The sequence below is a fragment of the Narcine bancroftii genome, chromosome 9 (genome assembly GCF_036971445.1).
Source record: "Narcine bancroftii isolate sNarBan1 chromosome 9, sNarBan1.hap1, whole genome shotgun sequence".
Taxonomy (NCBI): domain Eukaryota; kingdom Metazoa; phylum Chordata; class Chondrichthyes; order Torpediniformes; family Narcinidae; genus Narcine; species Narcine bancroftii.
In genome coordinates, this window is record NC_091477.1 from 48,510,655 (window position 1) to 48,536,916 (window position 26,262).

The 26,262-nt window shown below is 42.7% G+C and overlaps 1 long non-coding RNA gene across 1 annotated transcript; it reads left to right on the forward strand.

Moving 5' to 3' along the window:
• Positions 1-1,609: 1,609 nt before the first annotated feature.
• On the forward strand, positions 1,610-26,038 carry LOC138742915 (uncharacterized). Its single transcript, XR_011344519.1, has 3 exons — positions 1,610-2,050; positions 23,136-23,184; positions 24,717-26,038. It is a non-coding gene; the product is annotated as an uncharacterized lncRNA (long non-coding RNA).
• The last annotated feature ends 224 nt before the right edge of the window (positions 26,039-26,262 follow it).

Genomic DNA, 26,262 nt, shown 5'->3' on the forward strand with positions numbered 1-26,262 from the left:
TTCACTTCAAGCCAAAGTTCAAGAACAGTGGAGCCCCCAGAAAGAGGTTCAATGTTGGAAACCTGCAGTCAGACGTACTGAGAGGAAACTTCCATGCAAGCCTCCAAGCAAAGCTAGAGGATGCAAACTGCCTCACAGACACGACTCCTGAAACCCTCTGGGATCAGCTGAAAACGGCCATACTGCAATCCACTGAAGAGGTACTGGGCTTCTCCTCCAGGAAAAACAAGGTTGCATTATATACAGGTCGCATTATACACGAATATTTATGGTAAACATACCTCCAGTAAGAGGAATGTGGTGGGTGATGTCCTACCGCGCTCTTTCATTCATGCAGAACATATCCTCTCTCTCTGGGTGTAGACTACAAAGTTCAGTGCCAGGATGACGAAGTCCCAACTTATAGAACTGCTGTCACGAGCCTGCAACTTGAGGATGTAGCCTTTGGGCCGCAAGGTACCACTCTCCTGTGCAAAGTTTCCACAGGTCAGCCTCGCCCTATCGTTCCTGCTGTGTGGAGACGATGCCATTCAAGGACTGTCCCGCTCTAAATTTGATTGACGGTGAGCCTGATAGCCGACAAGTTTGTATGGCATGGACTCAAAAAGCAGGTCATGTACTGGGCAAAATCGTGCTTGGACGGCCATCTGCAAAAGTGCAAAGGGAAGTGAAGGCGCTGCTTCAGCCTTTCCAGCCACTAGAGCGCAGATTTGACCACGTGTATGTCAACATTGTCGACCCGCTTCCAGTGTCACGAGGGTCTAGGTACTTGATAACGGTCATTGACAGATTCACTAGGTGGCTGAAGGTGGTTCCTATGATGGACTCATCGAATGATTCAGGTGCCAGAGCTTTTATTTCTGCCTGGGTAACTCAGTTTGGCCTACCCACTCACGTTACCTCTGACAGAGACCTAGAGTTTACCACCGCACTCTGGGATGTTTTGTCGTGATTGCTGAGAATACAGCTCCACCAGACAGCCTACCACCCGCAGTTGAATGGCCTAGTGGAGTGGTTCCACAGGCAAATGAAAGCTGCACTGTTGACCTGTCTCAAAGGACCCAATTGGGTGAACGAGCTGCCCTGGATCCTCCTGGGAATAAGAACGGCACCCATGAAGGATCTCAACTCCTCATCGGCAGAGTTGGTTTATGGAGCCCAGCTTATTGTACCTCAGGAGTTCTTGCCCAGTGGCAGGAGGTGCCACTGACTGAAGTCTTAGGCAGACTGTGGGAGAGGCTTGGAAAATAGGCCCAGTTGCCACATTAAGGCAAGGAACAATGACACCCTTCAACTAAAGGAGCTCTGGGACTGTGAGTTTGCGTTTGTGCGTAGAGGTGCACAAGGGCCACCCTTACAGAAGCCATATGAGGTCCCTTTCAGAGTGCTGTGAAACAATCGTACAACTTATGTACTGGATATTGGGGGACATCCAGAGACATTTACGATTGACCGACTAAAGCCTGCTCATCTCAACCTTGATTGGCCTTGAGAAGGCACGGACGACTCCCCAAGAGAGGTGAACAGCAATTACATCAGAGGTTTAGCCTCCTAACACTGGTTCTGGGTGGGGGGGGGGGGGGTGGGCAAATCAAACTGGCTCAGGAGGTTCTTAGTGATGCCATAATGAAATAACATCATTTGGAACACGTGGGGTTTTCAAAAGCTGCACGTGACTGTTGGAGTAAACAACTTTTGTTGAACTTCGACCACATCTGACCATTGTATTGCTCTTTATTTTCACACTGCGACACAGTTGCTACACCTCATTATTTTTCTCTACCAATTTTTTGACTATTTATAATTGCAATTACTGTTCCAAATAATGGTCTTAAATGTCATGATGTGTCCCCTCTCCCTCTGTTGGAATGCCTCAGTCGAGACGAGGCGAAGGTGTCTAATAGGAGAAGAGGCTTGAAAAGTGGTCTTGGGTCTGTTACTAGCTCCTCATCCTTGTTTACATCTCATTGTGGGAAAGTGCACGCAGTCCTGCCTTTAGGTTTGGTGGCTCAGCTGGTGATGCATTTGCCTCATAACTCTGGTGTCCCGGGTGAGTAATTGTGGAATTTACCTGAGTTATTATGGGCTTCTATCAGGTACCCCGGTTTCCTCCCACTTCCCAAAGAGATGCTCTGAGGTTAGATAGCCACTGGATATCACACCTTAGCTGTGCACCAATGGCAAAAAGAAACAAAAGGGAGTCTTGATAAAGGATCCCAACCTGAACTGTTGAACTGTCCATTTCTTCCTATGGATGCATAGGTCCTGTTGAGTCCCTTTGTTCACGCAAGATTCCAGCCTCTACAGTTTTCATGGGTTATTTTTTTATGGCCATGCAAATGAAAGAGAGAATAATTTGGAGGGCAACTGAACACTATAAAGGGGAGGAATGGGAATTGGCAGAATGGTCTCTGTGAGCAGATCCAATGGGCTGAATGGCCTCTTGCAACATCATGGTTTCTAGGAATTATGTATGTTGTGATGCTTCTAGTTGTAAAATACTAAGATGTGAAGAAAGAATGGCTTGGTGCTGATGTCAGTGGGTGGGCAGGCCAATTGAAACCAATCGCTGGTGAGAGAGTCAGAATGGGTGAGAAGGTAGGAAGTTGAAATAAAACAGAAAGGTGAATGTGAAGGGTAAACCAGAGCCAGCAGATCAGATGTTAATGACCCTGGTGTATTTTCCCAGACTCAGAAAGAAAATAGCATGGAACAAAATGTCAGAGAGTGGTTTCCTGCAAAATGCACTACAAAGCCAAAAATTAATTTGTGGATTACAACGAATGCACTATCATGTAAAATTTCATGTGAAAATTCCAGCAAAGGTTCTAAATAAGCTGGCAAACAGTACATTTTGGGAACTGCCAGCATTAAAGGATGGAGGGTTGCCAGAAAATGAATTCATTTTTAAATTCTGCTAATCAAGACCATATCTCACAAGCATTTAACATGACTCATGTAAATCACGTCCACCTTCCCTTCTTTAGCACCAGCATTCACAACCCCCGCCCACAGCTGTGGGTCCATGTCATGGGGAAGGAAAGATATCCATTTGGGCTGGTACTGAGCCAGACTGACAAAGAGGCTGTCCCCCAGCTTTGCCCTTCATTTCATGCCCCTTCGGTTGGTCATGAGAGGTGGAGTGCTGCATTTGAACTTCACGTCGCTGGGCTGCAAAGTGAACCGAAACAGTTCTTTACGCTCTCAGGAGATGCCAAGTTTATGTGCAGGGAGCAGTCAATGAGGTCACCAGAAGCAAGATGGACTGAATGGTCTGGTACTCAGAAGTTCATTCGCTGGGTCTACTTCTTGAGAAGAGAGGGCTGTCCTATCACAACCAGCCTAAAAATTTAGAACAGAGATGAGGAAAAGTTATTTTCAGCCAAAGGATGGTGAATCCATGGAATTTGTTGCCATAGACAGCTGTGGAAACCAAGTAATTGGGTGCACTTAATGTGGAGGTTGATAGATCTATGATGAGTAAGGGTGTCAAAGGTTAGGGGGAGATGTCGGGAGAATGGGTTTGGAGTAAAATAAATACACCAGCTATGATTTAAATGGCTGAATTCTGCTCCTTTGCCTTATGGTATTCTTTCACATTTGAAGAATAATGAGTAACCTCATTAAAAGATTTAAGATTCTATGAGATAAAACAGCATAAAGGTCAAAATCATCCGCTCATGGAAGAATCTTAAACGAGGGAACATTGTTACAAATTTTGAGGTGGCCATTTAAAACTGAGGTTTGTTGGAACTTCTTCTCAAAGATTGTCATGGTGGATCTCTGGAATCTACCTCAGAAGGGTGTCGTAGCTAGATCACTGGTGATATTTAAAGAGGAGTAGATAATTTTGAAAGATCGGAGAATTAAGGGCTTTGGGGAACTGGCACAAAAAATGAGTTTCGGGTTGGGGTAGATCAGCCACGACCATATTGAGTGGTGGGGCAGGTTGGAGGGGCAAAGTGGCCCCCTCCTCCTATTTCATTGTTCTTTTATGTTTTTATTGTCCCAACTGGAATGACGCACATTTACAAAAAGGATGGGGTGGGAATGGTTGGACAGGCTATCTTCCCTTGGCACTTCCAGTCTTGATGAAGGATTCTGACTCAAAGTGTCGACCGTTCCTTCCACCTGCCCGCAACACCCATCCCCTATCCCGATGTTGCTCAGCCACCTGAGTTCCTTCAGCAGGTTCTTGATTTTGCTCCAGATTCCAGGTTCTGCAGTCTCTTGTGTCTCCAGCCATCCAAGCTGACCTTGTTTTCTCCACAAGCACTGAATGCGGTCTGAATATAAGAGGTGAAAGTGAGTCGGTGTCCACCAGAAGGAATGTTCAGGCCCCAGGGCATTGGGAAGCAAAAAAAAGGCAAAGGAGTAGATGTGATAAGGAAGTTGTGAAAACTTGACTTACCATTGGTTGGAGGTGTATTCTCTCTGACTGACAAGCTCAGATAAAATGATACACCCATCTCAAAGGAAATCTGATGAGGACTTAATTGCATTGCAATTAAAGGTGACTTCTCAGCTCTCTGGCTGTCTCACAAGACTTAAGAAGAATTGTTCCTGATCTTTTGCCTCAAAGAATGAGAGTAGTCAGTACAACCAACTGAGCTGCCTGACCTCTTTAACTATTTTCCGCCTTGCACTTCTATTAAACGTGGCTTCGTCCCAGGAATAGAGTCTGGGAAAATAAGCCACAAAACTTACATACCTCCACAATGGAAATAACATTGCAATGACACAAGAGCAGCACTGGATGTGTTAAAGCTGCCTTCACATCATTAGCTTGGGAGTAGCTCAGTGCATGAGGCATAGGTCGCACATTGGAAATAGTAGTTTCTTTCGTATCCCACAGTGATGCTGTTCTATTACACCCCTATTATCAATTTTTGCTATTATAAATCATTATTTGGTGCCCAGAGCAAATCTTTCGGAAACTAAAATTTATCACTCATCCTCCTGCTATTTTTCACTATTATTTTCGGATGTTTTTATTGGACTTTGTTTTCATTCTAAGCTCTCGTTTTCCCAAGCCAGTTTGACTCCTACACATGGCTGACACTATGAATCTTTGCAGTTATAACAACAATCTTTGTCCCAGTTTAAACATTGGAAAATGACAGATACAAATTTACGGACCCACAGATTAAACCATAATTTGCCTTTTGTTTGCTGAAAAAAAAATGTTTTGATATTTTAATAGATCGATAATCATTCACAACCTGGTAGATATCTTTACGTTCAAGAATAAAAACAAAAATCATATCAATTGGTCATCACCATTGTTTGGATCTTGCAATTCCTAAAATGGTTGCATTTTTTAAAATCAGGGTTCCTGAAACATTTTGAAATTCAAGCAATTTTCTTTTAAGTGTATTAGTCATCCTCTGATAGTTGTAAGTACCGAGAATAAATTGCTCAAAGTCAAAACTACAATCTGTTGGAGACTCATTCAAATGCCTAATGACACAAAAGGGATTGGTGAAGTGAATGTAATGCACTGAGGCAACCTACCAACTTTACCCAGCCTGGACTACTGACAACACAAGTCCCCTTCCGAAGTCCATGAGCCTTAGCCCTGCCTTGTGAAGCATCTTGCCACTATTGAATAGCATGAATCACCTGAGGGATGGTGAAAAAAGTCGGGATTGTTCAAGAAAATCCCTTTATGCTTTTAATGATTAAACTTACATGCTGCAAATGTACACTCAGGATAAATTAATTTATAGGTCAAGAATTTAAGATCTATGAGAAGGCCTGCACTACTATCATTAACAACCATTTCCTCAAGGATGTCCCAGAGGTTTCGATGGTTTCCATATTTCATGGTTCCTGACATCACAGAAGGTCACTCGACCCATCGTTCAATGACTGCTCTCTTGCCTGTCACCTATTTCAATCACATTCTCATCAATCTGTCCCAGATTTTACCATTCACCTGCACCACAGGGGCAAACCCTCCCCCACCCCACCTTCTTTGGGATGTGGGAGAAAGCTGAGGCACCCAGGGGATACCCATGCGGTCACAGGGAGAACACTCAAATGCCGCATAGCACTGGAGGCCACGGTTGAACCTGGGTCAAAAAGAACTGTGAGAACATTTTAAAAATATGCGAAATAGGAGCTGGAGTCAGCCATGCGGCCAGTCGAGCTTGCTCTGCCATTCAATAAGATCATGGTTGACCTGGGCCCACTTGCCTGCCTGTTCCCATTCCTCTATTATTTGAAAACTTCCCATATTCGACTGACTGCACCATTATGCTGCCCCTTCTTCTTCCTGACACTTTGGACTATGCTTCTGGACAATAGTTTGAGCATCTTACTGTGTTTTATTAAAAGCTGAACTTGGCTGGAATTCTGCTTTATGATTTACTTCATCTTCTCTTTTGGGTTGGTTTTCCTGCTCCATAGGTTTTAACCTTCCACATAGATTTCACATTGACCTCTTAAATGCCCAAAGGCAGATCAATGCACTGGACAATTCTTGGGACAACATGAAGTGAAGAAGGTGTGGGCATCGAATGTAAGAGTTGGGACATTGAATTGGAGCTGAAGGACATGTTTTTTAGGCCTCAATTGGAATATTGTGAACAATTTTGGACATCACTCCATAGACAGGATATGATCACACTACAAAAGAAGGGAAAAGAGTAATCAAATATCTCAGCAACTCTGCCCCCTCCCTCTTCACATCTTAGCTGCTTTCTTTATTTCCATCACCCAGCTATATCCATTTATCACCTGTTTGCCACTGCTCCACCCCAACCCTTATCTCACTTTTAGATTTGGCATTTGCTCTGATTTTGCTATTCCTGATGACGGGTTCCGACATAAAACTTCGACACTCTGTCTCTTTCCATGGATGCTGCCTGTCCTGGTGAGATCCTCCAGCACTGTGTGTGTGGATCCAGTTTTGCAGCATCTTCAGACTTCTTGTTTATCATTAGGGTGTTGCCTGAATTGGAGAGCTTCAGGATCAAGAGATGGGATAGGTTCTGATTGGAGTGCAGGTTATTGAGGAGACATTTATAAAATTATGACAAATATATTTAAGGTAGGTAGTGTTACGAACCCAGAGAACCCCAAAACCCAGTAGGAATATTCACCGACCAATAGTTACTTAAACAAAAGTTGCTTTTAATTATCTTTAAACAGGAAAACAGAATCACACTTTAACTTACCACTATTGATTTAACTAACCTAATTGAACCCCCTTCTAATTCTAAGTGCACGTGTGTGTAATGTGTGTGTGTGTGTGTGTGTGTGTGTGTGTGTGTGTGTGTGTGTGTGTGTGTGTGTGTGTGTGTGTGTGTGTGTGTGTGTGTGTAAGTTCAGAAAAGTTCTTTGGTTCACAGTCCAATCTCACTTCTCATTCCTCCAAGTTTGCTGGTCGCTGGCAATTCTTAGACTGTGCACAGAATTTAACATTTATGAAGTTCACCATGCTTTGGTGCTTGAAAGGTAAATGGTTACCACTCAGGAAGGTTAGTGTCGGGGGCGTGGCAAGATGGCGTAGGGAGCGGACGTGCCTTCCCGGTCTCCCCCAGGCAGTTATATAAATACCCGTTTTAAGAATATTTCTTTTCTGTTAAAAGTCTTTGTTTTGTTTATCAATTGTTTTTAGTTTAAAATGGCAACAAAGATTAAGGAAAATAGAGTTCAAATACAGAACAAAACTACACTCTCCGACTTTGGAAGAAACTCGGCCTACTTGCCCAGACAGAACCACGGAGTCAAGGCTGGAATTTTCTTAAGAACGGAGCTCATTATTTGGACTGTCGGATAAGCTGGCCTTGGACACCCCTCTGAAAGATGTTTAAAATGGCAACAAAGATTAAGGAAAATAGAGTTCAAATACAGAACAAAACTACACTCTCTGACTTTGGAAGAAACTCGGCCTACTTGCCCAGACAGAACCACGGAGTCAAGGCTGGAATCTTCTTAAGAACGGAGCTCATTAATTGGGAGCTCATTAATTGGACTGTCGGATAAGCTGGCCTTGGACACCCCTCTGAAAGATGGTGATGAATATTGATTTGAAATGTTTTATGAAGATAAATTGCAGTAATTGGCATTGGTTGCCCGTGAGTTTTAAAAATCCAGATAACATTAAAGTTTATTAGTGATTTTTTTTGGATGGAATATCGGAAGGATGAACTTATTATCTATAAATACAGAACAAAATTACATTCTTTGACTTTGGAAGAAATTTGACCTATTTGCCCAGACAGAGTCGGAGTTGGTGCTGGAATTTTCTCAAGAACAGAACTTATTAAAGTTGATTTCGGACTCCTTTTTGAAAGATGGCGACGAATGTTGATTTGAAATATTTGAAATATTTTCTGAAGATAAACACATATATGGAACTCCTTGACCTGCAATAAGGTTTATCAGTGATTTTTTTTTTGGATGGAATATTGGAAGAGTGAATTTATTATCTGTGAGTATGCATACATTGCAAACAGATTTTAATAGTTTTGAAAAGGTTTTTTTTTAAAACTAAACAACAAGATTAGTTTAATATTGAGAAAATTGGAAAAAACGGAAACTTTATTAAATTTGGAAACTCAGTAGAAAGAAACTATGAACAAGATTGATGATTTATAAAATTAAAGTTGAAGGAGCAATGTCCAAGAAGAGTTAAAAATTTTGAATGTTTTTCTTGAAAATAAACAATAATTTCAACTTAACATTGAGAAGATTGACAAAGTGGAAAATTTGATATTAAACTGGGAAACATAGAAGAAAGAACTTATGAATAACATTGATGCTTTAGAAGATCAAGACTGAAGGAATTATGTTCAAGAAAATTTTAAAAGATTTGAAAAAACTTTTTTTGAAAGTAAGCTACAAATTCAACTTGAGATTGAGAAGAATGGAAGATTCGGTGTTGAACTGGGATGTTCAGAGGTGTTTTAATTCAGTGGATGAAATTCAGGAAGACTTGAAAAAAAATTTTTTAAAAAAGCTTTTATTGATTGTAAACAATGTTTAACTCAGTGTTGGGAGGGTGGAAAGGGTGCAAAATTTAATATCAAGTTTGGATTTTCAAAAAAAAGAGTTTATGAATAAGATTAGTTAAATTGATGGACCGGGGTTTTATGGATATAAGAAATGATGATTTTTCGGTTTATACGTGTATTTTGTCTGCCTGGGGGGGGGGAGGGGGTGGTACTTCTGCTCCCGAAAGTCATATGCCACTTGTGCTTTATACCACACCCATTTGGGTTTTTGGGAATTAACCACCACAAGGTGGTTTCCTAAGGGGTTAGGGGAGGTGGGGGGGGGGGTGAAAATTTGAAAATTATTTAGTATCTATTATGTAATATTATACTAAGTCAATTTGAAATGAATGTATGGAGATACTATAAATAAATTTCAAAAGGAAGGTTAGTGTCGGTTTTCAGAGAGATATTTGTTGTTCGCTGGACACCCACAACTGATTCCTTTTTAATCAGCCACTTCAGTGTCTTGCTGATGAAACTTGCCCTCCCCGCCCCCCCACCCCCCAGGGTTCTCCAGATGATAACCTCCTTCTTTCAGGTCACTATAAAGTGCCTTTTTGTTTCTCCTATTTCAAGTGAAACATTAGACAGCCAGTCCTCTCTTCTTGCATGAACCACAAAGGCTTTGACTAGGCTTAACTAAGCACTCACAATCCATCTTCCACAAGCTTGCCAGCTTGTCCTGTTCCAGTCCCAGTTGCTGCAGCTGACTGTAAAACTGTAGAACTGATCTCTCTCTCTCTCTCTCTCTCTCTCTCTGCTTGCAAAACCACATGACCCTCTTAGGTCATGCAGCTCCGACAAGCTCTTTCATCTGTTGCCTTTTTGTAAACAACAATCCATTAGTGAAGTCTCTTTGGCACTCACCAAAGCTTCTGCAAAGACTGTTGGCCCCGACATGTCTAGCATGAGCAGAGTTCCAGTATTTGAAATAAGATCTGTTTTAAAGTGTTTGTATGTGACCTACACTAAAAAACCTGCCCCAATTTATCTCCCAAAAACACATCTATATTCTGTCACAGTAGTCACAGGTTAGTAGTAGTAAACCAAGAGGGCTAGGTTTAAGGCTGGTGGACTTTGCATGATCCAAGACTTCCAGGTTGGAGACACGGTCTTGCCAACAGATGCCAAGGATGGAATGGAGAGTGTGCATGTGGAATTTCTCCAGTTGTTTGATGTGACATCAGTCCAGAGTCCAGGTCTCATATCCATATAGGAGAGAAGGGATGACCACAGTTCTGTAGACTCTTAGCTTTGTGGAGATGTGGACGTTGTTTTGATTGAGCACTCTGGTACTCTCAATCTTTTTTTCCACTCACATACCACCTTAAGTAATTCTTTACTAACCACAGAACATCTATGGCATGTTTAAATGAGATCTGAGCAGCAAGATTTTCAGTAGGTATCAGAGCTGCCAGAGGAGGTGGTAAAAGCAGATATAATCACAGTCTTTGGACATGGATAACGTCATGGTTCAAATGCAGGAACATCGGATTCGCCTGGATAAGTATCTCAGCCAACATGGACAAAATAGGCTTCATGCTCTAGGACTCCGACTCCAAGACAATGTTGGAGACATTGGCCTAAAAGTTACTAGAGCCAAGATTGTTGAAATGCCTGAGAAAGGTTGCCACTGAAGGCAGTTCGCTAGGTTGGACAGGGCCTGGGGAAAGTATAGCAGGAAAGCAAATTGTGCCTACCTCAACCACTTCCTTCGGCAGCTCACTCCATATATGCACCACCTGCTGCGTCAAGGTGTCCCTCAGACCCTTTTTAAACCTGTCATCTTAAACTGCTGCACTCTTGATTTTCAGACAACCCTATCCTGGGAAAGAAACCCTGTCTATTTATGGGAAGGTTTCATAGTTCTATGTTGTACCATATTGCTACATTTTGTCTAATTCATTGCTTTGCTATTAACTATATTTTAAGGCACATATATCCTCATCTCTTCCATATTTTAAAAGCTTTATTTTCAAGGCAAAAGATGCAGTGCACTCTGAGATGTCCATAGTATGGTGATACTCCAGGCTAGAAGTTTCTTCTTGAGATCCTTGAAGTTTCACGTGCAGAAAGAACGATGACAAATTATATGTTGTGTCACAGAAGAATAGGCAGTGATTCAATGAAGCAAGGTGAGTTCCTTCTGCACGTGAAACTTCAAGGATCTAGGGAAGAAGGCAAGCCTCTAGCCTGGAGTTAGTGTTTAATCCTCGAGAACTTCATTGCTGCTGGGAGGCTTCAAGTTGCTATGTTTACATCATTTTATTTACTTATTTAAAGCTTTACCGATGTTTGTTGACCTGTTGTCCTACATTTTCTTGCAGAGAGTATGCTGTGGTGTAGTTGCTATGGTAACATTAGTCTGGACGTTGCATTGTCTGTGGAAATATACTAGGTAAAAAGTGTGTACCTTGAGAGCATGTACTTTGCTCTGTCTACTTTTACAACAATGTATTTCTTCATACTCATGTCACTTAGTTTGGACGTATTTGAATGGTAGTACTTTGTCATTTAATTGATACTTAATGCTTTGACTGTGTGCTCTTGGTGCATAAAGATAGTGATCTACAGTTAATGCTGAACAAATTCTCAGATGCTGCTATGCTCTTTGGACCTGATCATCAACCTGAACAAGACTGAACTACACCATCAGTCCATGCCAAACGCCAACACCCATAGAACCAAAAATCACTGTTGATGACACCCAGCTGACAAATGTAAACAGCTTCAAATACTTGGGGAGCATCATCTCGAGTAATGGGTCTTTGGACAAATAAATTGACTCCATGATCAGCAAGGCCAGTCAGGCTCTGGGGAGGCTGCGTACCAGAGTGCTCAATCAACACAATGTCCACATCTCCACAAAGCTAAGAGTCTACAGAGCTGTGGTAATCCCTTCTCTCCTATATGGATATGAGACCTGGACTCTGGACCGATGTCACATCAAACAACTGGAGAAATTCCACATGCACACTCTCCATTCCAACCTTGGCATCTGTTGGCAAGACCGTGTCTCTAACCTGGAAGTCTTGGGTCATGCAAAGTCCACCAGCATTGAGTCCCTGATCATCAGAGCCCAGATGCAGTGAGTGGGACACATCATCAAAATGGACGACCACCGTTTGCCTCGCTAGCTGCTCTATAGTGAACTGAAGACCAGAAGGAGACCTCAAGGTCATCCATGCAAGCGCTATAAAGATGGTGTGAAGGAAGCCCTACGCTACTGAGAACTAGAAGCTGTGGTTGCTGACACATCCCGTTGACGAGCCTTGTGCTATGAAGCCCCAAAAACTGATCAAAAACCGTAAACAGCATCACAAAGCAGCAGCCACAGTTATTACAAAAACAGACTTTCGCTGTATCCATTGTGCTAGACTCTGTGCTTCCAGACTGGGACTGCAAAGTCACCTTTGTGTCCACAGATGAAATGCACAACAACATGTCTCCTTCAATCCAAAGGATGTCCAATATAATATAATGCTTTGATCTTGCCAAAATTTGGAAGTTCCAGTTAGCTACCAATACTCCATTGCTCAACAAGGAGTTAGAAGTCTGAAGCGATTATTCAAACCAGGTGTAAGGTAAACACATTTTATTCTAATAGATTCCTGGTGAAAACCAGAACTTGGAAGTGTGAGCAACTCATTTAGTGTGTTCCGCTATTCAAAATTTATGTGACTGGTCTGTGCCATAATTCCCTGTGCCTACACATTTTTTCTGCATCAGTTAATCCCTTTGATTAGCTAAAATCTATTAATCTCAATTGAAAATTAACAGTTGACTTGGCATCAACTACTATGAACAGCAAATGGTTCCAAGTTTCTATCAGTCATTGCATATAAGGAGTGTGTCCCAACATTGCTCCTGGAGGGCATCACTCCAATTGTTAATTAATTCTTCTAGGGTTGCTCCACAATCAGCAGAAATAGTTACCCTTATATCATATTCTCTTAATATATTGAGTCTTTGTTAAAATACTTCGGATGGAATTTAGCATTCTCCTCACTCATTCAGCATTGGGGGTTCAGGTGTCATTCTGACAAACATATTCTGGAATCTCTCCAAAACCAATATATCCTTTCAAAAGAGAGCTGCCTTAAAATGTACACCACTCTCCAGGCCTTGTTGAAGCTGGGTTTTGCCTAATTGTAGGCTATCTAACGAAGATAACGGATGAGATTATATCAGATTTTGGATTTCAGGAAGTGCGGAAGTTGATGTCATAGCTTTAGTCTTCTGTGATTGGCAGTAGGAGGAACAAAGACAGCATTGGTTTTAGCATATTTTGAGCTAAATATTTCTTTTTGTATGTAAAGGCTTCAATTGTTCATTAAACAATGCAAATGTTACACAGCGCCTAGACTAGACCTGGCTAATCTTACAGTAGGGGCATCCTGGAGAAAATAAGTGGTCAGGATAGAATGGATGATGAAGTGAAGCCTATCGTAGTCAATCGGTTCTGACATTAGGATGTAGTAATTGGCCCACATTAAATATTTACAACTCCTTTCAACTGACAATACTTCAATTTCACATTTAACTGGATCAAGTGATACCTTCCTACTATCTGTGTCAGAAACCCACGTTATTTTGAAAGTATCTCTATCCCAATATTTGTTATCAAAGCGGACGCAATAAAAACCTATTGCATGTCAGAGAGAAAAGGAAGGCACAATACTTGAAGGGAAGAGTCAAGTTTCAGGTGGAGTTCACAATTTGGGGTCAAATTAACAAATCTCCATCTTAAAGATAAAATATGCTGTGAGCCATTAGATTTCACCCAATTGTTCATGGAGGCTGCATTATTGCTTCCGAATAATGTAAAACAGGGAGCAGTAATGATCCTGAGAGATTACATTAGTATTGTGTTGCCAGGATAAGGAAGTGCAAAGCAGCTATTGGTCCTATTCCAGATCACAATACAATAGCAGTGACAAACATTATTTGCATGTTTGACCATCAGAGCTCCTTGCTCTATGGACCACTTGCCGTCTACCTTTACATGGAGAATGTTATACTGGGAAAAATTACTGAGGGCAGTTTGTGGCTAGGTTACAATGAGGGAGTTAACACCTTAAGGAGAGGAAAGCTTGAGCAAAGACCCCTTTATACAGAAGAGCTGATGATTAAGAATGAGCACAAGTCAAGCTTCCCTTTATTGAAAAACAGAAAACCACCACTAAGCTTTGCAGAGCTCCAGTTTTGATTTATTTTCTTTAGCACAATGGAAAGCTGGATCAGAGCCTAAAAGGCCGGGGAGAGCGGGGAGGTGGAGGGGGGGGGGGGGGGCAGGATTTTTGTTCCCCTTTGCATTTCTTACTTGGCCTGCATTTCATGGGAGGTAAATTCACACAGCCTTACTACACACGCCAACAAAAACAAGAGTGACAAGAAATAATGCTTGTTTTTTTTCTCCCAAACTCACCCTGTATCCCATTTTCCATAAAGCCTATCTTTAACAGCTGTAGGGAAGGGATCCAATGCAGTGGAGACCTTTTTGTATAAATAGAGGAAGGATCGTTCCAATGCTTTACAGATGAAACAACAGGCCTGAGACAGTTCTAAGCAAAACATGGAGAGTCAGAACCTTGGTCGATGCCTGGCCAATATTGCTCAATCTGTTCTGGTAAAGGTGTTGCATTAGCTTCTGGTTTGGAAATTTAGGCAGAATGAGTGTTATTCTTGGTTCATTCAGTTGGAGATCAAATCCCTCCACCTGGACCTGGATCATCTCAACCAATACATTGGTGGCGAGTTAGAAGTGCCATTTCTGGAACAATAAATTGAGCCTCCGCTTCTTCATTTTACCGGATGTAAACGATCCCACAACACTTTGTTGAAGAACAGGAAGTTCTCCCGGGATCCAGGCCAATGCTGATCCTTCAATCAACATCTGTAAAGACAAATAAACTGGCCGTTTACCTCAGCCCTGTTTCTGAAACCGTGCTCTGTGCAAATTGGCTGTTGTGCTGCATAAACAATGACAGTGCTCAGAAAAAAAAAGTTTTCATTGGCTCAGAAATGCTCTGGGACCTCTCTCTCGAGGTTACAAGACATTGTATAAATATATTCTCCTTCCTTCAATAAAGTGCCCTGAGATGGAAAGAGATGTTGTGTGCGCTGTAATCAAATTCAAGTGAAGAATTGTCCCTGAATAGTAGACTGAAAGGAGACCCACATCTTGGCAAAGGCAGAGCTCTCTTCCAAGAAATTGGAAAGGGAAAATGTTTCTCTGTAGATTGTGGCATTTAATCTATTTGTTAATTCATGACACACTAAGCCTATAAAATTGAATAAAGGTTGGAAACATTCCAGACTGGAGAAAGAGAATTCTTCAAATGTCCTGGACAATATTTATTGTTCAACAGATATTGTGGAAACATGCTGGAGATCATCCATTGTAGTGCTGTTCATGAGAGTTTGATGTGTGCAAATTGGCTTTCAGAAGCAGCTAGTATAATAACAATCCAGAGTGTGCCCTCACAAAGTGATATGGGATTGGCTTGCGAAAGACATAGCAATTCAGATTTTCTTCTTGTTGCACCTTATCTGCAGCACAAATAACCCCTCTGTGATGCCTTATCAGTGGACCACCAATGTTACCCAAATATATGCTACCTACATCGAAGGCAGAACATAGCGACAGGTGTCAGTTACAGCTGTTTGACCTTCAGATTAATAGAAGGTTTAACTAGAATAGAATCACCTCCATTTCTTGTTGCTCTCCAATGAGGAAAGAGAAATGGCTAGAATCACACGGGCGGGAATATGCGTTCCTCAGACAAGGAGGTGAACTGGCTCTCACTGTGTGAAGGATGGTTACTTAGTCTGTGTTGCCATTTATGAAGTAGATCAGTGGAAGAGCTGACATGCTCACACATCATGAATCACATTTGCACAAGCCTTTTCTCGGCAGAAAGGTGATCCCAAAAGCTTCTCCTTCTGGCTCTCATCAAGCAGAAATATAATAATTCAGGGAACGAGCATCGCTAGAGATTTACAGCTTCACTGTGACACAGTTGCATGGACTATACTATTCTTGGGAATTCCACTCCTCCAATATTGGGATCCCGCTGACTGCTAAGTTTGCACCACTTTAGTACCAAGATCTTGCTCAGAGTAATTGCATTTTTTGCCCTTACAGAAGCAGACAGTAAGACAGGGAGAAGATGAAAGAGCTGGCAGGTAGACAGTGCCTCTCATACCCTCTGGATTCAACCTGAGGTTTTTTTTCCCCAGTAATTCATTTCTGAAGTCTGGCCAATATTGTCTTTGAGACAAACCTACTTGTGGGCAGTGATGTCTGTCTAATAGCAATATTGTGGCAGATAACAGAGTAAATGTCGATCGGCTTTTTCCACTGAGGGTAGGTGAGATACAAACCAGAGGACATAGGTTAAGAATGAAAGAGGAAAAATTTAGGGGGAACTTCATGCAGAGAGTGGTGAGGTGTGGAACGAGCTTCCAGCTGAAGTGGTGAATGCGGGCTCAATTTTAACCTTTAAAAGGAATTTGGATGTGGATGGGAGAGGTATGGAGGGCTATGGACTGGGTGCAGGTCAGTGGCACAGACTAGAAGGGCTGAAGAAGCCTGTTTCTACACTGTAATGTTCTATGGTTCTGTGATGATATAATCTGCTTTGATGCAGCAGAATAGAGATGGATACTGGTCAGGGCACTGGGGAGGATTCCACTGGCCTTCCTCATGAAGTACACTGGAGAGAGCAGAGTGGACCTTGGTGTTAAAAGGACAGTAATCCCAACAAAGCAGTAGCCCCTAATGCAGCACTAAACTCCCAGCTCAGCTCTCGGCAATGTTGTTCAGACCCACTTTAATCTGAGTAATAAAGTGTTTTGCTTCTGAGAGAAGGCTAAAGGTCGTCCGTGCTGTATTAAAGGTCAATGTCTACCTAGTTACCTTAGCCTTTCCCAGACTTCACCCAACCTTCCCCTCACCAGCAAGTCTTTTTGTTTTTACTCCTTCAATAAAGATTTCCCGGCCACGGCTGCTGGATGGAGACCAAGACGTTTTCATGTGCAATGTGATTCGATTCTCATGGATTCTGGATGTGCACCTGATGCAGGCACAGAGAGTCGGAACATTATGTCATCCACATCTGCCACAGAAGATCCCCCAGCCAAAACAGAAGATCCCCCAGCCAAAAAGCAATCAGCTGTAACAAATACTCAAACAGAAAAAATATTACTCATCTACCACAAATGATTAGCTCGCACACCCTGAACAGCTCAGTCAGACTTCATTATATTAATCATCTCATTTTTGACAAACTGCAGCATTTAGAGCAAGAGGATCTTCCATTGCAACAAATATTTGACATGAAACTTCATCATCGTCAGAGTGGGCACACTGTGAAGGGCTTCGCATTGAGGCTTAGCCTAACCAGCCGCTCAATTGCTGGGACTGTTTACCATCTGTTTTGAAGTGAACTCAAGAAAATGTACAAAGGAGTACATTTTGAAACAGAATTGTTACTGATGGCTTTCAATAGACCATATTTAAATACTTCAGCACCAAGGGTAGGAGAGAGAAGGGTGCCTTTGATATAAAGTGATCACCCTGCATTCTCTGAAGACCAATGGAACTGCTCACTGCAGTATGGTTACAGAAGTAGGCTGGAGCATCATATACAAAAGTACATAATCATCCCATTGATTCACCATCAATTACTCAAAAGACTGTTGTTGAGAAACCAATAGGCTTTTATTCACTTAAGAACGAAGGCACGTCCATACTGTTCGACTGTTCTGCACTGAGGAGGGGGCTGTGGGGAGGGGCCACAGGTACAATCAGCCAATGGGTTTACTGGATAATTATACATAATAGTGGTTTACCACATTCACCCCCTTGTTTTTAAAAAGAGTCAAAATTACAATTCAAAGTCACAAGTTCAGTCTTTCAGGTGGTCTGGTCGTTCGCTGGGACCGTCATAGAACCAGTTGCGGCTGCGGTGCAGCGGCGGGGTTCTGGACGGTCTCGGGCTTCTGTAAGTACTCATCAGTGTTGTGCTGGTGGGGAGATGCTGATGAGTCTGGTGCGACCTCCATCAGGGCAGAGGCAGGGTATCGGGGGTCAAGTGCATCATGTGTATTCAAAGGAGAGGGGTGTGTGGGGTGATCAGCAGTGATCTCCAGGGCCCCTGAGGGAGCCAAGTCCCTGTCGGAGTCGGTGTCTTCATGTCCGTAGGGGTATGCCACGCATGCATATTGGGGGTTGGCATGGAGGAGGTGGACCTTTTCAACCAGAGGATCAGACCTATGGGTCCTCACATGCTTCCTGAATAGGACGGGCCTTGGGGACGTCAACCATGCCGTAGTGTGGCCCCTGTCGCACATTTCCTGGGAAAGGAAAACATACGTTTATGTGATGTGACATTTGTGGCAGTACATAGCAGGGACCTGATGTAGTGGAGTGCTTCTGGGAGGCCTTCAGACCACAAGGCTAGGAGGACTGCCTTCCAAACCGTAGCATTCTCTCTCTTCACTTACCTATTTCCCTGGGGGTTGTAACTAGTGATTCTACTCATGGCAATGCCCCTGGGTACTGACACAGATCATCACTCATAAAGAAAGGTCCCCCGTCACTGCGGCTATAACTGGGGAAGCCAAACAGATTGAACGCCTTGATGATTGTGGCAGTAGTCATGTCCGAGCAGGGGATGGCAAATGGAAAATAGGAGTATTCATCAATTATATTAAGAAAATATACATTGTGGTCGGTGGAGGGCAGGGGTCCTTTAAAAATGACACTTGAGTAGCTCAAAGGGGCTTGTGGCTTTAATTAATTGTGCCCTGATTGGACAGTAGAAGTGCGGCTTGCGCTCAGTGCAGACCTGGCAGTTCTTTGTCATGGACCTGATCTCATCGATGGAGTATCTCTGCCTGGATAAAGGCCCTGTCCCAGCACTGTACCTTTTACTTTTAGTGGCGATGGGTTTACAGTTGGGAGTGAGGTTGGTGAATAACAACGGGGGGGGGGAGGGGCTGGTGTGATTTTAAGTGTGGAGAGCCCACAGGTCCTGCGTGGTGAGCAGTTGGGCTGTTGGCCATGTATGATAGGGGGTTGTGGATGGCCGGTGGTGTGTAATGGATGGTTTGAAAATTACTGGTTATACACAGTGAGGGGTGGATGGGCCATTCGAACTCCATCGTCATGCTTTTAAAGTGACACTGAAAATCCAGTCCTAATAGCAGAGCAATGCAGAGCTGCAGTATTACCATCAGCCTAAAGTCTTTATATTTAGTACCCTGCACCATTAGAGTCACTACGCAGAAGCCCCGGACGTCCACCATATGTGACTTGGATGCCAAGGAGACCTTCTATTTCACCTGCAATACTATAAGAGAAGGCCGTGCACAGTGTCAGGGTGTATGAAGCTCTCCCTGCTCCAGCTATCGAATAAGCAACTCGTCACATGGCCGTTTACCTGAATATCCATCATCGACCTGGCAAGTTGATGTGGGCTGTCCTGGTCGAGTGTGATGGAGGCCAGTGTCAGGTCGCTGCACATTGCTGTTGTGGAAGATGGTGGTGTCCAAGATGGTAGCCCCCAGGCCTGGCATGTGATGCTGCTGGATCCCAATGATGGCACCCAAGATGGTGGCTTCCACAGCCCACATGTGGCACTACTGGGTCCCAAAAATGGCACCCAAGATGGCAGCCCCCACAGATAGTGCATGGTGCTGCTGGCCCCATGGTAATGTCAGTGTCCAGGATGGCCTGCACGTGGCACTACTAGGAAGAGGTTTTGACTTACACACTTTGGCATAGTGGCTCTACTTCCTGAATCTTTTTCTAGGCAGCATTTCCTCTGATGCTTGCCCAGTCCACAGAAGAAGCACTTTGGGTGTAGCACAGTGGCTGTGGTCAAGTCGTCGGCAGAGCCAAATGAAAGTAACAGGAGGTGGTTGCAAAGCACTGCTGCTGTGGTCGTCATTAGCGGAGCGAAAGGGTGGTAGCATGTCCCAAGATGGCGGTGCCCAGGGTAACAATGAGGCGGTCGTATTGCCAGTTGAATAGGCCTCCATGTTCTGGAGAGCCGCATCCAGCGTACCTGCCAGCTCAATTGCTCTCCATAGACTGAGCTCCCCTTGCTCCAAGAGTCTCTGTCAGATGTAGTTCAACCTGATCACCACCACATAGACATCCCAGATTAGATCCTCTTTGTACTCCTTGGGGGCCTTGTATTTAAAAGGCCTGCCAAGTGCTTGCAGAGCCCGAAGATATTCGGTGTTGGACTCACTGGGTCATTGTTTGTGGGTCACTAGAAGGTGTCTGGCATAGATGACATTGATCTTACACAGGTACTGTCCTTTGAGTATGTCCATGGCTTCCTGGTACAATGTAGCGTCCCTGATGATAGAATACACCAGGGTGCCAATCTGGGAATGCAGCATTTGTAGCTTATTTCTGGCTTCAGGATCTGTTCCATTTTTTTTTTAACTTTTAATTGTATAAAATTGATGCACCATCAATTACTCAAAAGACTGTTGTTGAGAAACCAATAAGCTTTTATTCAGTTAAGAACAAAGGCACATCCATACTGTTCAACTGTCCTGCACTGAGGAAGGGGCTGTGGAACAGTCACCTTTATACAGAAGCCTGTGGGGAGGGACCACAGGTACAATCGGCCGATAGATGTATAATAGACAATTATACGCAACAGTGGTTTACCACACCCATCACATCAACGCGTCTCCAGTTTAATTTCAGCATGATCTTAATAGCACACTTCTACCAGAACTAAATGAGATCAGGCCAACACTGTTACATAAGAAATAGGAGCAGGAGTAGACCATCTGGCACATCAAGCCTGCTCTGCCATTCAATAAAACCATGGCTGACCAATCCTGGACACAGTTCCACCTACCTGCCTTTCCCAATAACCTTTAATTTCTTTATTCTTCAAAAACTCATGTGTATCTTATATAGATTCAATGGGATGACCTCTACATTTTCCCTGGGCAGAGAATATTGCTTCTCTCAGGGAGAAGCTGTTCCTCTTCATCTCCGTCCTAAATCTACTCCCCTGAATCTTGAGGTTCTGATCCCTTAGTTTTCATCACACTCACCCGTGAAAACAAACTGCCTCTTTCCATCTGTTTTTTGCACTTGGATAATTGAATAAATATATAATCTCCCTTATGTACATATTGTCTCTTTTAATTCAATGAAGTTTTTTTTTTACAAGTACCTGTTTCACTGCCACAAAAAAAATTTCAGTGCAAATGTACATTGTACAATGTGTATGACAATAAACTCATTATCTTTATCAATTATTATTACCTTCATAATTTATGTCTTTAAAGTATCTTTTTTTAATAAAATTAAGGTAATCCCCCAATATCTTGCCCTACCCCAGCTGCCCTCAGTAAAGGCAGTGGGAAGCCTGTTGTTCGAGCCCATCTGATGAAGAGACTCTCAAATGATGATGGACAAGACCCAGCAGGATTAATGTCTGGAGCAGCAATGTATCTTCTGAACCTGACAGTGCAGGAGTGATGGTATTTTCCTTGTCTTTCTAGGTGGTAAAGATTTGGGGGTGGGGGTACTGCCAAAGAAGCCATGAAGGGTTGTTGTTCAGAATATGGCATCGCATGATGGAGTAAATCTGTAGGGAGTGGATATGTTGTCCAGTAAGGGTCCTGCTTTCTTTTGGATGGAGCAGTGGCAGAAAATGTTCCCCTGCCATTGCTCTCATCATTTGTTTTGAATGCCATGATATTTCAGAGTGTTCTGCCTCTCAGGATACTTTGGGTGTAGCAGGATCAGGAGGTTTCCAAATGGTTCTGCTACCTTTTTGTAACCACTGAAGTGCCCTTCTCACAGGTGCGGTTGCTGAGGCCCCGGACCAAACACAATTCATAATGGTCTGAGTAATGAGGGTGACTCCATATGCACCGACAACTTTCAAACCCATCAACTATGCTATTCAGTGTTCCTTTATTGTCATATTGTGCAGAATATGTCATATTACACAAAAATGCCTTCTTCTTATCTATGCTCCTGTCTAAATGTCTTTTAATCATTTTAATAGTGCCAGCCTCTGCCATTTTCATCTGGAAAGTCGTCCCACATAGTTACCACCCTCTCCATGAAAAAGTTGCCCCACAGGTCCCATTAAAATCTTAACCCCCCCCCTCACCTTCAACCTCTGCCATCTAGTTTTAGACTCCACTATCCTGGGGAAAAGACTGTGACCATCCATCATACCAATGTCCTTTATGATTTTATAAGTCTCTGTAAGGTCACTCCTCAGTCTCCTAAACTCCAAGTTGAAAAATTCCCAGCCTTTCCTTTTCACTCAAGCCACTGAGTTCCTGTATCATCCTTGTGAATCCTTTTCAAGCTATATTTCATCTTTCCTATGGCTGTGTGACCTGAACTGCAAGGTTGGGACTAGGAGCATCAACTGTCTCCTCTGCAGAATGCTTAACCCAGCACTTACCACTGCTTGCAAAAGTGGGATTGATGGGAAGGATAAAGAAACTTGGATCACCTTACTTGGGAAAGTCAGCTGTCCATGGAGATCCACAGCTCATCACATCTGCTGTATGGACATGTTCCATTAGGACTGAAAATCGTACAAAATGCTATGATAGATTGTACTAGGTTGTGAAATCAACGTGGCTTAGGTTAAGGAGCAATCATTCACTGTACACTTTAAGAAAATGAATAATGAAACTGGAAAGGAGAAATTAAAAATCACATTCCCCACAGGCTTATTTTGAAATCATGTACTGTGTAAAGTCCCAGTATTAAACAGGGCTGAATGAAGGGAACAGGTCAATATGAGACAAGCCTAAAGGTCAGTCATTCAGACTTATTATATTTAACATCAATATTCTGTGACATAACAACTGTGACACAACAGATTGTCATTCAAGGCCCTGAAATTTTATACCAACGATATGTGTGGCCTGCCAGCACTCTAGTATTCAAATTTAAATTTAAATTGTGTTGCTGTTCCACACCTGCGTGAAGTTTCTAAGTACTGTAGCTGCTTTTATGGTTAATTATCACTCAGTTTAAAGTCCATTTAGAAACTATGTATATTAATGGTTTTGGCTGTTTCACATTCTATAACGGTAATTAATTTTTACTTACAGAGTGAATAGGGCACCCAGGATGATTGGAACAATGAATTTAAACCTGCAAGTATGATCTTGGTTATGACAATTGAAGTAGCGTTTCCCATGCTATCTTCCTTACTCTCTCCCTGCTCATAATCCTTCCCTGACCCTCTTCATTTTAAAGTCTTTTCAATCTCTCTTTTTCTCAGGCACGGTCTCCAAGCTCCCACTTTTTTTCCTCACTTTCTATCTCCATTTTACCCCTTACTCTTCATTTTCTCAAACTCTTTTCTCCTATCACTTCAGTTGCATTGCGACACAGGGGAGAGAAAATTTGCCCTTGACATAGATTGCGAGTTAAAGATTGTCCAAGACACGAGGACCTCACATCAAATTAGTAACACTGGTTTATTTTGCATCCAAAAATGATTTGACCATTTTATCCAAGGTGAAGCACCATTGACAATACAGCATTCCTTACGTGGGAAGCCTCGGGCTTGATGCCACAACTTTCTAACTAAGAAGTGACATTGAGACTCCAGAACCACAACTTGCAGTGATATCTCAAAACTGAATCCCCCACATTACCACTTCAAGGTTAAATTAAACCACTGTACTGCCAAGTTAAGTTCTGCAGAAAGGCAATGCTGTCTTCTTGCCCAAAAGGGAGATGGAAAATAAACATGGGGTGGGGGTGGGGGGTTTCATTGAGTTTAAGAGATGGGATCAAGAACAGGCCGATGGAGCCTTGATCCTGCTGCATCATTTGGTGTTAGATGGTGGTTGATCCAATCTTGGTCTCAATGTGATATTATTTTCTTCACATACTATAGAAGGAAGTCATTCAACCCATCAAATCTCTGGTGGCTCACAGAGAATGCCATTAACTTCATTACTCGCCTTGTTTCCTGATTCTCTCATGCATATCCATTAGTTACTGAAGCCACCCAGGTCCATCACAGGCTCTGACCTCCCATCCATTGAAGAAATCCATGTGAGCTGCTGCCTCAAGAAAGCAGCCATCATAAAGAATGCCCATCTCCCTGGTCATGACCTCTTCTCTCTGCTACCTTTAGGCCAAAGACACAGAAGCCTGAAGTCCAGTACCCTCGAGGTTCAAGAAGTTTCTTTCCAACAGCTATTAGGCTCTTGAACCATCTGTTGTTACACTAATCAGGGACTGCTCGGAAACCACAAGAGGGCAGTCTGCACTAGAACTAGGTCACCATTTTGGTACTCAAATAATGGTGAACATATGTAATTTTTTATTTATGTCCCTTTATAATCAATTAAATATAGTATTAGTTTTAAGTCAGTTTTATAGTTGTTTGTTATACAAAGTACCTACAGCAAGCAAGAATTTTGGTGCACATGCACATATTACAATGTATAGGACAACAGCCTCATTATCATTATTCCCATCACCTTCCATCTACTCTGGGAGAATTTACAGTGGCCATTTACTCCTCCAACCAATACATGTTTGGGATTTGAGATGAAATCAAAGTATCCAGAGGGAAACTATTGTGCCACTCCATCTATTCCCCTTGATTCCCCTGGAGTTTAAATTATTGTTAATACATTTACCAAAATAATTCAATGATTCTGTCTTCACAGCTCACAGGGAGAGAGAACTCCAAATATTCATGACCCTCAGAGAAGAAATTCCTCCTCACCTCTGCCTGAAATGTTGGCCCACCCCCAATTCCAAAACTCTCGCCCGAGTTTCCTACATGGAACGCTGCCGTCAGAGAGCAGCAATAATCATCGCAGATCCATACCACCCAGGAAAGGATATGTTCTCATTGCTGCCATCAAGAAAGAGGTGTAGGTGCCAAAGGATTTGTACCACCAGGATCAGGGACAGTTGCTACCCCTCCACCATCAAACTCCTCAACAAAATGCTCAATCAGAGACTCCTTTAAGGGCTCTTTAAGGACATTATTTATTACTGAATATTTATTATTTTTTATATTTGCACAGTGTTGTTTCGGGGATAGTATCAGGTCCAGTGGGTTAACAGAGATGAGTCTGGACACGTGTCATAATCAGGAGGCAACTTTACACACTGGAATCGAACAAGGGAAGACATCAAACGATACCTAAATCATTCTCACTACTTAATAGCTATGCAGGCATTCACATCAGATCTAGGTTGGTTTCCAATACCAGTGACCACCTATCTTCTACATGGTACAAGACAAAAACTATACTGGTGTAAGCAGGCACATCAGGTGCAAGGGTCTGTAATACGAATGGCTGCTTACCTACCACACTCTCCCGCAAGTGTACACACTCACAGACAGGGATTTCAGTAGACACTCCCGATCCCTGTACCTCGAAGTGCGGCTCAATGTTAAGTAATATAAGATTACTAACAGACTCTAACAAGACAGAGACCAACGCACAGTGTGCCAACAAGGGGTGAAGGGGGATCAATGATAAGTACTGCCAAACAATACTAAGGTACACACCTTACTAATGACTCCTCCAGCAATGTCCACAGTTAAGCGACCTGGAGTAGAGCACCATTCAGAGTCAGGACCAAGGAGCAGAGAGGGAGAGAACTGTCACACGTATTGTTCACATTGTTCTGAGCTGGGCATTTGGCTAATGATGACATTAAAATGAGCCAACAGTAAGGTGTGCACTTATGGGTGGCCGGAGTTCGACCTTGATTGGCAGGTGATGCGACTTCCAACTAGGGTCCACAAACCTCCACAATCCACAAAAAATACACATTAGATTACATTTTCTAATTTAATTTCAATCTGTCAAGTTGATTCAGAACATTCCTAATTTTATACTCCATACCCCTTGCCATAAAAACCATAGCTTTCTTAATTAATTGTACTATAGTTTTCTTCATGCCACAGTGAACTGGCAAGAACTGGTTTACTTCCATCCCTGACAGTGAACAGAATTGCTTTGTTTTATTCCAGGTGACAAATAAACAAATCGTATCGTGTTTTCCACTGATTTTACGTGTTGATTTAATATTCATCATTTTATTTTAAAGGATATATTTGAGATCCTTTGAAGTGAGTTGGATCAGAATAGGACTGATGGCTAATTCAAGAAGCCCTGGGACCAACAGCTGATTCTGCACCACCTCACTCTCTGAATTTTGGTTTTCTTCAAGATTTTTTTTAAAATTCTCTCT